The following is a 16,979-nucleotide window of genomic DNA, read 5'->3' as shown; positions in this document are numbered from 1 at the left end:
CAATAACAACTAGTGACAGTTTCACAGGCTAACATTCACTAGCAGTGCGAAATACAACAACCCACAAAAACCAGGTGACAAACACACTCCTAATATATGACTCCCAATCAGGAACAACGATAACCAGCTGTCCCTGATCGGGAGCCACACAGACCAACATAGAAACAGAAATACTAGACAAACACATACCCAGTACTTCTGCCACGTCCTGACCACAATACTAAACAACTACTCCCTCTGCTGGTCAGGACGTGACACACAGAAAGATGCAGTGCCTTTTGCCACTAGACCTGAGTAGCCTTGGAGGGTTGGAGTTGAAGGAGACTACCATTTGTCAATTTAGGTTGTAGGCCTATGTGATTGCTGTTGGTGTAGTGGGCTCTCTTGGTACTGTCATCGTAAGGGCGGTAAAGTTGTCTATCCAACACCCTGAGATTGTCTTGGGAATATAATGTGTATCCCCTACGCTTGGAGTTTGGGCTCTTTGACATTTGCAAGAGAGCCTTTGGCCAGACTCAGCTTCCAGTAGGACCTGCACAACGGGAAAAGACTCCTGGCTCGTGTGGCCCAAGTTAAACAACTGCTTAGGGATGCTAACGGCTCATTGGAAAAGCCCTTTACAAGCAAGATCCTTGCTAAGGGGTCCCCTATCCTGGACATGCAAAAAATTGAAGAAATCGGGTTTTCCTCCCCTACGGTGGAGTCGTCACTGGCTGACTGACACAACTCCAAACGTTGTGCTGCTAACACCGCCAGTAACTCCCTCCCTCGAAAGTCGGAGAGCTTTTCTGCTTCCATTTTCCAGAAGACTTACAAAGCCTCGGCCCAGTCGATCAGAGCACTTAACGTGAACTTTTTATTGATTGCTTACCAGGCTGAGTTACTGGAGGAGGTGGGGAAACAGCTGGATCCAGATGCCTGGGATTCAGATGCCTGGGATGAGATCTGTATAGTTACAGACCTAAACCTCTGCTCCTCCCGTAATGCCATACAAGGCTTGGCGGTGGTGGGAGAGAGGGCACTTTTGTTAAGCTTTTCCAGCTTAACTGACAAAGAAAAAGTGGATCTCCTGGATCGCCCAGTATAACCCAAGGAGCTGTCCGGGCCCACTGTCACCGCCATGCAGCAAAAGTGTTACATGCATAAGAAAGAAGGTGTCATGACTCAGATCAGCTCGGCACAGGTCTGACAGATAGTCAGACCCCCGCCCCCCTCTCCCACCAGTGAGGAAGGGGGAGTTGGGCCAGTTTTATGAATTAACGCTGGTCGTAAATTTTCTCCCTATTGCTCTGCAGAATTGAACAAAAGAATGTGCTGTGTGTAGAGAGAGACTCTTGCCAAAACTTCAACATCAAGCAAGCCTTTGAGTCCACATGATGGAACCGCCCTCCAAGGCCAGTGCTTAAATATAGGATGCGCTGAGAATTTAAATACAGACCAGAGAAGGTGAGGTTGTGGTCCACACGTAAAAACTACAAGACCAGACCCTCTGAAACTCTCGACGAGTGAAGAAGGTGAAGACTAGACCAAACCATGCATCATCTGCAGCTCTGCATGTAAAGTAGTCTAGGACAATTGACCAAAGATGGGAGGGAAGAATAGATCCATCTCACCACCATGTGGTACACCTCTGATGTATCCATTCTAAGAACACACCAGAAGAAAATAAGCCTTTAACTAAGAAGGACATTGTGACCTCTGGTGGACAACCAGAGACTTGCATTGAAGTATATTTTAACTTTTTTTTAACATTTTGGTCATTTAGCAGACACTCTTATCCAGAGCAACTTACAGTAGTGAATGCATACATTTCATACATTTTTTCCCCCCGTACTGGACCCCCGTGGGAATTGAACCCACAACCCTGGCATTGCAAACACCGTGCTCTACCAACTGAGCCACACGGGACGTTCCCATAGATGAACCGAGTTAGTTAGTAAATAAATATTTAAACCAATTTGTCTTACACTGATTCATCACTTAGGTTAGTGTTGTGCAGATTTACGAAGTCAAAGAAATTCAGAAAGAGACTGTTATGAGGAAATTATTCATTGATGACTGGTATGATATCGATATGTTCTTGAGTTAATTCATTAAATAAACTTTACCCGTGGTGCCCCAAATTCCTAATGAGTTAATTGTTACATGATTAATTTAATTGAGTAATAATTAAACATAGTAGGAAATTATTTGATGAATAGCAGTCATCACATTAATGATAGTCATGTCACGACAAAGACGAAGCCTTCATCTTCTACCTGCCCCCCCGGTTCCGTGTCAGCCTGTCAGTTCCTGCAGCTATTTGTCCCAGCCTCACAGCTGGGAGGAGCGAACAAGCTGGCTTTGGGGGTCTTAGATCTCCGGCGACACAGCAGACTGCCCATACCCAGGTTAGACCCATGAACCAGGGCAAATCCGGAGTCATTTGCTGCAGCCACAGAAAGGTTTCGCTCTCTTAACCCCCATAGAGGCGGCAAGAGGGATCGACCAACCTAGTGCACAGCCCTAGTGGCAGAGGAGGATAGTGTGCAAGGCCTATGGTCCCCTGTCCTACCCTCTCTCTCAGGTTTAACGTAAGCCATTCCTCCCTCTCTCCGACCCACACGGCAGTGGGGAAACAAACCCTATTTGCTGTGCAGTAGCTCACTGCGTGACCTTGCTTACATGGGAAAAGGAGGAGAGGGCACTTTAACCATAAGTGCCCTCCTCCCTTAGACTCTCTCTCAGTGCCTTTTTCAGGTTCTAGCCAAGTCAGCATGTTTGCTCTCCCTCCGGTCTCATCAGACTAACGGAGCAGGATGACAGAATGCCAGTCGCCATCTTTCATGGCCCTCTAATCATTCAAAGCATTTTGCCTCTAAACTATCTATTACACGAAAGTGAACACAATAGAACAGGGTTTTCCCATACTCGGTCCTGCTGCCCACCCTGGGTGCACATTTTTATTTTTGCCCTAGCACTGAACAGCTAATTAAAATAATATTAGCTTGATGATGACTTGGCTATTTGACTCAGCTGTGTAGTGCTAGGGCAAAAACCAAAACTTGCACCTGGGGCAAGCCTCAAGACTGTTTGTGAAACCCTGCAATAGAACAGGCTTACGAGTGCACTTCCTCGGTACGCCACCAGCTCAAACAGTTTCATCCCCGGGGTTCCCAAGTGTTTGTGTTCCCAAGGGTAGAGGTTTTCTTGGCTCACTACAAAACCCCCTCAGCCCACCAGGCTTTTGGGATTTTTCAACAAGCCTACAGCAACTCAGATCCACAGTCAGTATAGACAGGTTGGTTGTTTAGCAACAAAATCTGCGTGCGTGCAACTATGGGGGAAAAAAGATGGCCTTGGCTTAGACTGTTGACGATATGTAAACTATGTTTAATTTCCAAATGTTTATTAAAAACATAAATACATTTGCACAACTTGTCTCTCAAATACATTGTTACAGTTGTTAGTTAGCTAGCTAGCTAGCATATTTTAGACATATTAGCATAGATATGACATTAGTCAAAACACCTCACAACAAAACATAATATAAATAACAAGATAAAATGAGCTGAAAAGAGCCACCTATGATTCCCCACATGGCCGCTTCTTGTCATTGTTGCTTGATATCTGACTGTTTAGAATCATAGCAACACATGCACTATATCGATGCCCGCACATAATTTTTGTGACGTTGTCAGCCAACCTGTCTATAGCTTTTCATTAGCAATACTTTCTGGTAAAAAAAGATGGGAGGGACAGTATCCTTATCAGGTGACCGAGCCCCAAACATCTATCTGGTACTCTTAAGAACACAATGCTCCAACATTTTCCTCTGTTCCCTTCTACCAGTGTGCTTGGTAAACGCAGTGGGCTACTACCCGCTCTACCTCCCTTTATGGGAGAGAGCGGGGTGGGGATGTTTTTACAAGGTTCTATGCTTTTTGCAAGACCTTTTGGACAGAGGGAAGGCTTTCTCCACTGCAAAGGTCTATTTAGCCATTATCTTGACCTGTCATATAGTCTTTGACAATACCACAGTAGGGAAGCACTCTCTGTTGTCATTTTATGAAAGGAGCATGTCGCTTACGTCCAGTCTCCTAACCTTCAGCCCCATCTTGGGACTTGTCATTTTACTTGAAGCTATTTCACAGCAGCCATTTGGGCTGATGGAAATCGTGGAGATTAAATATCTCTCCTTTAAAACTTCTTTAGTGATTTCCTAAACATCTGCAAAGCGAGTGAGTGAGCTGCACACACTGTCAGTCCACCATTTGTGCCAACAATTTGCCCTGGGGTTATCTAAGGTAACTTACCTAACCCTCCTTTATGCCTAAAGCCAGCGGTAATTAAATTGTCTTGCCTTAGAGCTTGTGGTTTTCGACCATCGCCCTTTGGAAGAAAAGTTTCTCCACCGTTTGTGTCCTGCACATGCGTTGCACATTTATTTGGATAGATTTTGTAATTTTTATTAGGATCCCGATTAGGTAACGCCGTAACGCTAGATAATCTTCCTGGGGTCCAACACCAATTAACAAGACATTACAAACAACCACAAATCAAGACTTCACAAACATTAAACAAGTAGACAATACAGACAATTAAAATACCTGACAAGGAACACATTTAACATTCAGTTGATGCTTTCTATTTCCTGTCCAGTCATATGGTCTATCGCATTACATGTTCTTTTTTTTTTTTTTTGAAGGTGGATTTACCTTTGTCCTTGTCTTGGGTTGTCTTAGCTGCCCTGAATTTGCCTGTCTGGTTTGGTGGTTATGCGTGTTGCTAGTATGTACTAACTGGCCTGAAAAATATATATTTTTAAATATAACATCCCAAAAGAAAATCAGAAGACTGGATTGTAATTTGTTTTCAACATGAAGCCATGAGAGATTCTAATGCATTTGTATAATATTCATATAGATAGCACAATGAAGAGCTAATCTGGCAGCCCTGTTTTGAGCGATTTGGAGCTTTTTTATATCTTTCTTTGCTGCAGATGACCATATAACTGGACAGTGGTCTAAGTGTGATAAGGCCAGGGATTGAATCACCTGATTCAGTGTGCTAGATGTTACATACTCTGAACATTTTCTTGTAACAGTACTTCCCTTACCCATCTTAATAACAATATGATCTATGTGTTCTGACCATGATAAAGCTGAGTCCAACATGACGCCTAGCAGTTTTTTTTCACTTGCTCTACATGTATTCTATTCATCAACACATTCAATTGGGGATCATCAGCAAGCATATATCTTGAGCCAAATACAATACATTTTGTTTTAGAAACGTTCAACACCAATTTGTTCATATCAACCCACTCAGACACCATTCTTAGTTCACTGCTCAGTACATCTGTTAGCTCATTAAATTCTGTGCTGCGCTATACATTGTAGAGTCATCAGCATACATGACAACTCTTGCTTTGTTCTTTACTGAAGGTAAATCATTAGTAAAGATAGAGGAGAAAAGTGGGCCTAGGCAACTTCCTTGAGGAACACCACAGTGTATATCTTTACTGTTTGAAAGCTAATATTAAAGAACACTTTTTGCCTTCTGGATAGATAGCTTTCCATCCAGGATAGAGCAGCAGACTTAAAACCATAACATTTGAGTTTACCTAGTAACAGTTCATGATCAATTACATCAAAAGCAGCACTGAAATCTAGCAACACTGCACCAACTAACTTCCTCATCCATACTCTTTAACCAACCATCTGTCATTTGTGCTAAGGCCATACTCATAGAATGCCCTTCTTTGCATGCATGCTGGAAACCCTTTATCAGACCATTACATGAGAAATAATTATTGATTTGTAGAGATACAATTTTTTCCAATAATGTACTTAACACAGGCAGCAAGCTTATTGGACAAATGCAGATTTTTCATCCTTAGGTAGTGGAATAACCTTTGACTCTTTCCAGACTTCTGGGCACACCCCATACATCAAGCACCTATTAAAAATATGATTGGGGTAGATATTTGGTTAGCTGTAACTCTAAGCAATTTGGCGCCAAGATTATCGGTACCAGGTGACTTGTCATCCAAAAGAGACAACAGCATCCTTTCTACCTCTTCCCTTTGTACTTGATAAAATTCAAGCATGCATTGCCTCTCCTTCATGATACAAATGGCAAAGAAACGTGTAATCTGCTTGACACATTAAAGTGACTTACCTTACAGATCCCAAAGTCAGCTAATTTCTACTCCATTCATATGCAAATCCATTTGATTCATACACTGGCTTGTCAGGCTGTCATGTTTTTATTTTAACCTGCCCTTCCCTTATCTACACTGAAATAATATAATTTCAGTAGTCCTTTATTACGATGTATTTTTCTCACGCAGCTCATATACAGTATGTATCTATTGTAGGTCCTAGGATACAACAATGAATAATGTGGAACAAATAAATACCATCAAAGGATACCTTACAACTTACAATAATGAACATCTTGTGAAACAGCTGTGAAAACCAACCTGGCAATATTTAAGATTTTAATACATAAACTTTGATAGTTTTTGGTACAGTTGTGTCATTAATTTATTTCCACTCACATGGCAATCATAGACTAAAATACTGAATTCTGGTGTGTGGAATTTTGCCTGTCACTTGTTCTCAACAGGCAGCCAGTCTCAGAAGGGGGACTTTAAGAGGGAGACTGCAAAGTCCAGGCACTGCTGCTCTCTTTGTTCTGAGTATTTGCAGTGCTAGTGTTTAGATAGTGCAAGAAAACTTTCTTAGCAGATAATGACAACATGACAACAACGGTAGCTGTAGATGATGTAATGAAAAGTTAGAGGGTGGTTGGTAATGGAGGACATAGGGTGGATCCACGTCTGGGTGTTGGGCAGAACCCAAACCTGGAAAACAGGAGCAAAGTTCAAAGGAAAAAGGTAGGAGACAGAAACGTAAAACAAGCAAACACACAGGTTACACTCAACTGTGAGAAAATTTGATGGATTAGTGCAGTGTTATAAAATAAATTAACAGCGGACAATCATTTTTACCTGGTCAAAAACATCCACATCCTTCTTAGTCCGTGCCTGTAGGTAGTACTCGAAAGCGTTCTGATCTGGTTCGACAACTTCCACCACATCAGGTGGGGTTTCAGTAAGTACGTTATACAAAAATAGCAATAGACAAACAAAAACACTAAGTCAATCACAAATTTGAAAGATTACAGTATCTGGAATAATTGTATATACAGTTGCATTGTTTACCTCAGTCAACAGCTACGGCTCCTGTCCGTACTCAGCCTGGATGCTGCTGTTGTGTGCTAAGAGAATTACCTTCACGTTGTTTTCCCACCCTTCCTGGTACTGTGCCAATCAAGGGACTTGCCAATGGCAGTCTTGAGGGTCTGGTTGGTCAGTCACCAAACCTGGAGGAGGGAGTAGGAAAGCGACATCTATTGACCTTGAAAGATATTTAAATATGTCTGATTATGTACTATGGAAAAACAAAAACAAATTGTAAAAAATTAATAAAACAAACCATTGGTGACAGAATATGACCTATAACATCCGTTCAGTACCTTGTTCCAGTGTTCATGACCTCGGTCACTCAAGATGACCTCAGGAGAACCGTGGGTGTTGAAGATGTCCACCATTGCCTTGGTGGCCTCGCAAGTGGTCAAATAAAGAAACCATTACAAAACAACTTATCAGGGCAAAATTTGAATTGGGACAATTACCGATCATATGCCATGGTGAAAAAACTTTGATGGGCTTCAACTCCGGGGCCACAGTCTTCGCCCTTTCAAACTTCTGTCAGGCTAGACAGGGTACTGACCTTTATGCAAAAAGTGACAAATTGAAACATTGTGTGCTCTCTGATATGACATTAATTGAAATCATAATAATTTCAGATATAATATAATGTGACTGATAAACAAAAGGTTATTTCACTTGCCCAACTGTCCACCTCCTTGACACTTCCCCGTCAGAAGAAGCGTATGTTGATTTTAGCATTCATGGGGTTCACTCCGAAATGGCCAGCATGCATTTCGGGCAGCACGGCCTCCTTCTCCTCCTTAGTAAAAATCACCTTCCTGTGTGGCTGGCCATCCTTCCCCCGTAGGTATATATCATTGCCTAACAAGTTCGGAGAGAAGAGTTGTTGAAATACTCAAGTCTAAGTATATTTGCACTGCTGTCTTTCTCTCTCTGTTTCTCTCTCTCCATCTCTCTCCCTGTATGTCTTCCACGCTCTTCCCACCTCTCTCTCCCTCTCATATTTTCATCCTTTCTTTCTCACTTTCTCCCCCCCTCTGTGTATTTCGAGTGAAGACATCTAGTTTACACCTGTCCATTTGATTGATCAGGTGTAACTTATAGCTAGACACCTCAATGTGATAGACATATAACTATATCAGTGGAAGCTGCTGAGGGGAGGACGGCTCATAATAATGGCTGGAATGGATTCATTTGAATGGTATCAAACATGGAAACCATGTGTTTGATACCATTCCATTTACTCCATTCCAGACATTATTATGAGCCATCCTCCCCTCAGCAGCCTCCAATGAACTATGTGTATAGCTTGCGACTAGCTAACGTTAGATGGAAAATGGTTGTTCATAACTAAATCCGTCCAGTTATCTAATTGAAGTTAACTGTTTAATGTTACGCTGAATTGTGAATTCATCTGAATTTTGCGCCTCTTGTCGAGATCAGTGGTGTCTAAATAGTACTTCGCCTGGTTGAAAAGATAAAAGAAAATCTCCTCGAAGGATGGCATTGAAGTGCAAGCTACATACAAACAGAAAGCTGCAATAAAAGTTACAGAAGCTTGCTTGCTAGCTAGCTAACGTTAGCTAAATAAAACTGTCTGCAGACAGGCTGAGGTACGTAAGTACAGTAGCTAGAAACGTCAATCTATAAAAACAGCTTAAATTACATATTCCTATTTAACAATATGTAGTTAGACAATACATGGTAAAGAAAGTGTTCTCTTTCCAGTCTTTTCGGTCCTCTGAAGCAGCAGGTAGTCCGCAGGTTGTCACCATCAAAAACCCTGTCCTTGGAGAGCAATTCTGAGGTAATAATTTTGCGCGGACTGAGCAAGCGTTTATGCGGTGAAATAGAACTTGAACTGCCCGCATCCTCCTCCGAGGTAAAATAGAGCCAAGCAACCAGTATAGCAATGGACGCTTTGGTTCATTATGTAATCCGGTCAGAATGTTGCAAGTTCTAGCAACAGCCCTAGCAACAGAAGCTAGAACTCATCGAATCCCATTGTGACGTAGAGGGTGACACTGTTTGGCATGACAGGCCCCCAAAAGGCAAGGCCTGGCCCTGACTGAACTCATCTCTTTCTTTATAAATGTCCTCCATCTGCACATATACACACGCATACGCATACACAGTGAGTTTTAGAAGACCTCTCACGTCTGCATCGTCAAAGCTACATGCAGTGCCTCCTGCTGAGTTCACCTTGCCAATGAAGTGTGTGTGTGTGTGTGTGTGTGTGTGTGTGTGTGTGTGTGTGTGTGTGTGTGTGTGTGTGTGTGTGTGTGTGTGTGTGTGTGTGTGTGTGTGTGTGTGTGTGTGTGTGCGTGCGTGGTGACAGGGACACAAGTAGAGCAGGGGACAGACAGAGCAGCCAGAGGAAGGCCAAGGACAAAGATTTTAATAGGAGAATGCTAATGATGACATTGATGTTTTTGCCTACGGTGTGTGGGGTCTTTAAGAGACAATTAGCTCTCTTAGGCTCATCTTTTGTCATTTTTTTCAATCAGATAATCAAACCAAGCAAACAAGTTAGGTTGTGGAAATAAACAAGTAATAGAATGAATGAATACTTTTAGATGTGGAGTCTAATTAAGATTCAAATGTTTTTTTGTTCTCTCTCCTACACCACATGGAGTCATTACAGACCTTTCATAACTGCAGGGTTCCGTGAAACCCCAGGGCCTACAGTAATTTGAAGATGCAACAGATGTATTCTAGTTATAACTTAGTCCTTCATGTCTACAGGACAGCTGTTAAGACAGGCAATCATTGATCTCCTCCCCAATAAATTACCCCGATCCTAAGTTCAAATGTAATTAATTCCCAGCTAATGTCCAGTGGAGGATTTTGGTAGAGTGGATAATCATTAACGTGATTAATCCCTCCATGGTAAAAACAACCATAGTCTCGATCCAGCTTCCTCAGCTCACTGTGGTGTGGGTGCAATGCATGCTGGGACTGTGGAGTTGAGAGTGAAGGGAGGATGGGTGGAGGATGGGTGGAGGAGCGCACAAAGTTCACAGTAATGTAACATACTGTACGTTTTTTACAGTAACTAGCTGCCATTAAGTTACCGTAAAAAACAAAAATGTTATTTTTTATTGTGTACACAAACAGTGACAAATCAGATTCCACCTCAGAAGTAGCAGCTCTCTCTCCTAAGGACCGAATATTCATACAGAAAATTACATTAATTTCAAATCCTCTTCCTTCATCATTAGGTTTATAATGAAGGGTATTTCCAAGGACGTTACTGTCGGGAATGTCTCTGTGTTGATGACGGATCGTGGATTGATAATTGAGTGATAAAATGTACACTACCGTTCGAAAGTTTGGAGTCACTTAGAAATGTCCTTGTTTTTGAAAGAAAAGCTATTTTTTTTGTCTATTAAAACAACATAAAATTGATCAGAAATACAGTGTAGACATTGTTAATGTTATAAATGACTATTGTAGCTGGAAACGGCAGATTTTTTATGGAATATCTACATAGGCGTACAGAGGCCCATTATCAGCAACCATCACTCCTGTATTCCAACGGCACATTGTGTTAGGTAATCCAAGTTTATCATTTTAAAAGGCTAATTGATCATTAGAAAACCCTTTTGCAATTATGTTAGCACAGCTGAAAACTTGCCTTCTTTAGACTAGTTGAGTATCTGTGGGTTCGATTACAGGCTCAAAATGGCCAGAAACAAAGACCTTTCTTCTGAAACTCGTCAATCTATTCTTGTTCTGAGAAATGAAGGCTATTCCATGCGAGAAATTGCCAAGAAACTGAAGATCTCGTACAATGCTGTGTACTACTCCCTTCACAGAACAGCGCAAACTGTCTCTAACCAGAATAGAAAGAGGAGTGGGAGGCCCCAGTGCACAACTGAGCAAGAGGACAAGTACATTAGAGTGTCTAGTATGAGCAACAGACGCCTCACAAGTCCTCAACTGGCAGCTTCATTAAATAGTACCCGCAAAAGACCAGTCTCAACATCAACAGCGAAGAGGCGACTCCGGTATGCTGGCTGTAACAAGCATCATTGTAAGTAGACCAAAATGCAGCGGGTATATTGATCATCTTTTTATTAGAAGGGAAAAAACACTTACACAAAACAAACGACAAAAACAGTCCCGTAAGGTGCTCAGACTAAACAGGAAACAACCACCCAGAAACACAAGTGAAAACACACACAACTAAATATGGCCTCAAATCAGAGATAACAACAAACAGTTGCCTCTGATTGGAGGTCATTGACAAAACTAACATAGACATAGAAAAACTAGAAAAAACCCATAGAAATAGAAAACATAGAACATAAACCAAAAACCCCGAAACACACTAAACAAACACCTCCTGCCACGCCCTGACCAAACTACAATAACAAACAACCCCTTTTACAGGTCAGGACGTGACACTGACCTTCTAGGCAGAGTTCCTCTGTCCAGTGTCTGTGTTCTTTTGCCCATCTTAATCTTTTCTTTTTATTGGCCAGTCTGACAAAAAAATTGTTTTTCTTTCAAAACAAGGACATTTCTAAGTGACCCCAAACTTTTGAACGGTAGTGTATGTATGATCATCTGCCTCGCTGCTTGTGCCATTTGGTTCCCTCAGAAACTCTTCCAGCACCTTTCTATTTTTTCATCAGGTGTCTCTCTCTCCCTGCTGTGGTTAGTTTCGAGTGCATTTGATGTTTCCATCTCCCAATATGTGATTCTTCAGGTGTGTAAAGCAACTAATGATCTGACTTCAAAGGTTGAAGGCAGCGAGGTGAATGCGGGGGGGATTTATTTACTGACGTACGGATGGATGAGGATGTTGGTTGGGAGTTAGGTGGGTGCCCACCGAGCTGTGTTTCGTACCCTCCGTCCCAAGGCACATCCTGTCTCTGTGTCTCTATGGAATGTAAAACAAATGACCAAGCCACAGTGGAGTGGGGTAGAAGAGAAGGAGGGAGAGAGAGAGAAAGTGAGAGAGGGAGCGAGAAGAGAGAGGAAGTGAAAGAAAGAAAGTGGGGGACTTTTTCAAATTAGGCGTTAATTAGCATGGACAGACCTCTAATGGAATGTCAGCTTGCTAGAATGACTCTAGGACACAACCTGATGGAGGGAGCAAAGGAGGGTGGGAGAAAAAACTGCACAATAATTTTTTTTTAAACAAATATTTTTCAATGAAAAGGTGGGGGTGGGGGGAGCACAACACAGTAGCGGTGTGTGGGTAAAATCACTGGGGAAGCCAAGAAAGAAAAAAAAGCCATATTAATTGAATTGTTTGCTACATAACCTGCTAGTTCATATGCCTTGTGACCGTGATATATAGGCCTAAGGCTGAGACAATAAGAAGACATGGTGGCATAATAAATTCAACCATTCCTTTGTTTCATCACAAAACCAGAGAGCAACCTCTGTCCGGTGAATCCCCACAAAGCATATTGCATGTAACAAACAGTTACGTGCATGACCTACAGCATGGTCAAGCAAGTTAATGTTTCTGAAATTTTTGGACCACTAAACAACTATTGATTTAGAACCACAGAGAGTTACCGCAAGTTGCAAAGAAAACAGGAGCTGCCTCTGCTATTCCAGCACCGTTTCAAGTAGAAAAGGCATGTTGACTCACCATGCTTGTAGAGAAATACCAATGCCACCCTCCTGTCTTTCATGTCGAAGAAACGTTCTATCATATACAGTTCACGCTTTCATTTTTTGTTGTCCGAGGCTACCTGGCTAAAAAACAAGCCTATTCATATCATGAATATGAGTTTGGGGGCTAAAATGATTAAATATTAAAGATTTAAACCTCTCACTAAAAGCTTCACTCATACATAAGTTATACTTCTCCAGTAGATTATTAAGGCTCATCCTTTGTTCATAAATGGCCTTTTTTTGCCTTTATACAGATTACAACTTCTCATTTCATGAAATGTACATTTTGTTTAAAGTATCACACTTTCTTAAACAAGCCTTACAAAGCTGGTTACAATTTAGTTTTATCCTCCAGAAAAGATAGAACTGTCACGCCTGTCTTCGTCTTCTGACGATATAGTGAAATCGTCGTCTGAAAATGTAGACCAATACGCAGCGGATGTCGTGTTCATCTTTGAATTTAATTAATCGCTCACGTGAACACTATACAAAAACAATAAACAATGACAGTGCAACAATTTTGCAGGCTATCCTAACGCAGTGCAAAAACAATCTCCCACAACAGACAAACACACACTCATATATGGGACTCTCAATCAAAGGCAAATAGACAACACCTGCCTTCAATTGAGAGTCCCAACCCCAATGAACCCCAAACATAGAAACAGACACACTAGACTCAACATAGAATACATGAAAATCAAACAGTGCCCAAAAACCCCGGAATACTTAAATCAAATACCCTTTTTAGAAAAACACCACCCCTAACCACATAAAACAAATACCCTCTGCCACGTCCTGACCAAACTACTATACCAATTAACCCTTATACTGGCCAGGACGTGACAGTACCCCCCCTAAAGGTGCTAACCCCGGAAGCACCTTAAGAAAAACAAGAAAACAACAACCCCAAACAACAACAACAACAAAAAATTCCCCCTACTAAAGGGAGGGAAGGGAGGGTGGCTGCCGTCAACAACGGCACTGTGCTACACCCCCCCTCCCCAACCCACCTATATCTGGAGGTGGCTCCGGTTCTGGCCATTCCAGGCAGTCGGGCCACTCTGGCAGCTCGGGGCAGTCTGGCAGCTCGGGGCAGTCTGGCAGCTCGGGGCAGTCTGGCAGCTCTGGCAGCTCGGGGCAGTCTGGCAGCTCGGGGCAGTCTGGCCACTCTGGCAGTTCCGGGCAGTCTGGCCACTCTGGCAGTTGGCAGTCTGGCCACTCTGGCAGTTCCGGGCAGTCTGGCCACTCTGGCAGTTCCAGGCAGTCTGGCCACTCTGGCATCTCCGGGCAGTCTGGCCACTCTGGCAGCTCCTGACTAGTGGGTGGCTCTGGCGACTCTTCACTGACGGGCGGCTCTGGCGATTCCTCACTGACGGGCGGCTCTGGCGACCCTTGACTGACGGGCAGTTCTGGCGACTCTTGACTGACGGGCAGTTCCGGCGACTCTTGACTGACGGGCAGTTCCGGCGACTCTTGACTGACGGGCAGTTCCGGCGACTCTTGACTGACGGGCAGTTCCGGCGACTCTTGACTGACGGGCAGTTCCGGCGACTCTTGACTGACAGGCAGTTCCGGCGACTCTTGACTGACGGACAGTTCCGGCGACTCTTGACTGACGGGCAGTTCCGGCGACTCTTGACTGACGGGCAGTTCCGGCGACTCTTGACTGACGGGCAGTTCCGGCGACTCTTGACTGACGGGCAGTTCTGGCGACTCTTGACTGACGGGCAGTTCTGGCGACTCTTGACTGACGGGCAGTTCTGGCGACTCTTGACTGACGGGCAGCTCTAGCGACGTCGGACTGGAATGACGCACTTGAAGCCTGGTGCGTGGTGCTGGTACTGGACGTACCAGATTGGGAACACGCACCTCCAGGCTAGTGCGGGGAGCGGGAACAGGACGATTCAGACTGGGCTGACGCACTTCCGGGTCCGCACGAGAGACAGGAGCTGGAAACCCAGGGCTATGGAGGCGCACAGGCGGTCTTGATCTTACCTCCTGCACAACCCGTCCTGGCTGGATGGAACTAGTAGCCCTGCACGAGCGGGGTGCTTGTACAGGGCGGACTGGGTTGTGCAGGGGCCTGATGGTAGCCGTGCGTAGAGCGGGAGTTGGGTAGCCTGGTCCTCGGAGGCGTACCGGCGACCAGATGCGCTGCGCAGGAATCCTCCTACCAGGCTGGATGCCCGCTCTAGCACGGCACCTGCGAGGGGCTGGAATAACGCACACCGGCCTGTGCGTGCGTATGGGTGTGAGAGTGCGCTCCTCAGCGAAACATGGCGCTCTCCACCTCATACGCTCCTCCATAAAACCACGGGTAGCTGGCTTCCGGCTCTTCCTAGGCCTAGCCAAACTACCCGTGTGCCCCCCCCAAAAAAATTATTGGGGGTGCCTCTCGTGCTTCAACGCCAGTCGTGTCCCTCGGAAACGTTCCCGGTCCATACCATCCTTACTCCATGGGCCTTCTCCGGCCATAACCTGCTCCCATGTCCATCTCTCCCCATAGTCCGTATCCTGAGCGTGCTGCTCCTCTCTCCGCTGCTTGGTTTTGGTTAGGTGGGAGATTCTGTCACGCCTGTCTTCGTCTCATGTATGGGACTCTCAATCAAAGGCAAATAGACAACACCTGCCTTCAATTGAGAGTCCCAACCCCAATGAACCCCAAACATAGAAACAGACACACTAGACTCAACATAGAATACATGAAAATCAAACAGTGCCCAAAAACCCCGGAATACTTAAATCAAATACCCTTTTTAGAAAAACACCACCCCTAACCACATAAAACAAATACCCTCTGCCACATCCTGACCAAACTACTATACCAATTAACCCTTATACTGGCCAGGACGTGACAAGAACAAATATTATAACAAATGTTATGGTTAAACTCAAATACACTGATTAAGAAAAAATACATTATTTATGGGAAAATGTTTTAAAATTGTATTATTTTTATTAATGATATTATGAATGGAAACAGATGAATTATGTCACGTATGCAGCTATCGAAAATATATGGAAATGTCTGCTCAATCCAAACTTACAATGAAGTGATTGCAGCATTACCATAAAAATGGAGGAGGCAAGTCGAAAAGAGAGAAGGTAGGGAACTTGTTTGCCTGCCATATATTAAAGATACAAATTGGCTGAGAGGAATTGGTATAAATAGAAAAATATACCAGTTTCATTTGAGGACAACAATGTTGACAACTGCGCCATACAGGTTGCAAAATAATTGGGAAGAGATTTTTGATGTACCGATTCCATGGCAAATGGTTTATGAACTGGTACAAAAAGCAACACTTGATTCAACACTTCAAGTTTTTAAATTAAAATGATTATAAAAATATCTTGCCACCAACAGAATGCTATATATACAGTGCATTCGGAAAGTATTCAGACCCTTTGACTTTTTCCACATTTTGTTACATTACATTACATTACCGCCTTAATTCTAAAATCGATTAAATAAATAAAAATCCTCATCAATCTACACACTTAAGGAAAAAGAGAAAACAGGTTTTTATAAATATAAAAAACAGAAATACCTTATTTACATAAGTAAAATAAACAGTAAACAGTCACTCAATTTAGCTCAACGCTGATTGGCTATTATTTATAATTTTTTTATCAAAGGAAGCCAAATGCTCGCTGGCTTCCACTGCATTCAGTTCTACGGGCGGCAAAAATGTCATACTCTTTTGGACAAGACAGCATCAGATGGGTGGCCTACAATTTTTAAGGAAAATTATGAAACACAGAGATACAAAAGATTAATTATTATTATATAAAAAAAAAATCTTGGTACATTTTTGGGGGAAGCCTGGCTTCCCTTGGCATCCAGGAATACACAACACTGATGCTGAAGTCATGTGTGAGGTACTGTATTTAGAGAGAAAGTGCCTGACTGAGTCTGTTTAGTCTAGTGAGCTGTCTCTGCCTACTTAACTATGGCACCTGTGATCGGAGTCAGAGACTAATGAGCAGCCTTTGACCAATGCCTTATATGTACATCTATGAAGCAAATGTTTGTTTATGAGTTCACTGTTCAGCCAGCTTAGCATATTAGTACATTGCACTTAATGGGCTTATGGCTATGGTTGCCTGGAGGTGG

General features: G+C 43.2%; 1 long non-coding RNA gene across 2 annotated transcripts; it reads right to left on the bottom strand.

The window, feature by feature from the left end:
• Positions 1 to 5,863: 5,863 nt before the first annotated feature.
• Positions 5,864 to 9,148, bottom strand: LOC123730528 (uncharacterized). Of its 2 annotated transcripts, XR_006761984.1 has the most exons (5): positions 8,924 to 9,148; positions 7,525 to 8,083; positions 7,211 to 7,371; positions 6,998 to 7,074; positions 5,864 to 6,850 (listed from the first exon to the last, which is right to left on the bottom strand). It is a non-coding gene; the product is annotated as an uncharacterized lncRNA (long non-coding RNA). The 2 variants fall into 2 exon arrangements; XR_006761983.1 differs by having other exon boundaries at positions 5,865 to 6,850; positions 6,998 to 7,371.
• Positions 9,149 to 16,979: the final 7,831 nt, after the last annotated feature.

Source organism: Salmo salar, chromosome ssa25, assembly GCF_905237065.1.
Source record: "Salmo salar chromosome ssa25, Ssal_v3.1, whole genome shotgun sequence".
NCBI lineage: Eukaryota > Metazoa > Chordata > Actinopteri > Salmoniformes > Salmonidae > Salmo > Salmo salar.
This window is presented reverse-complemented; position numbering and strand designations above follow the sequence as displayed.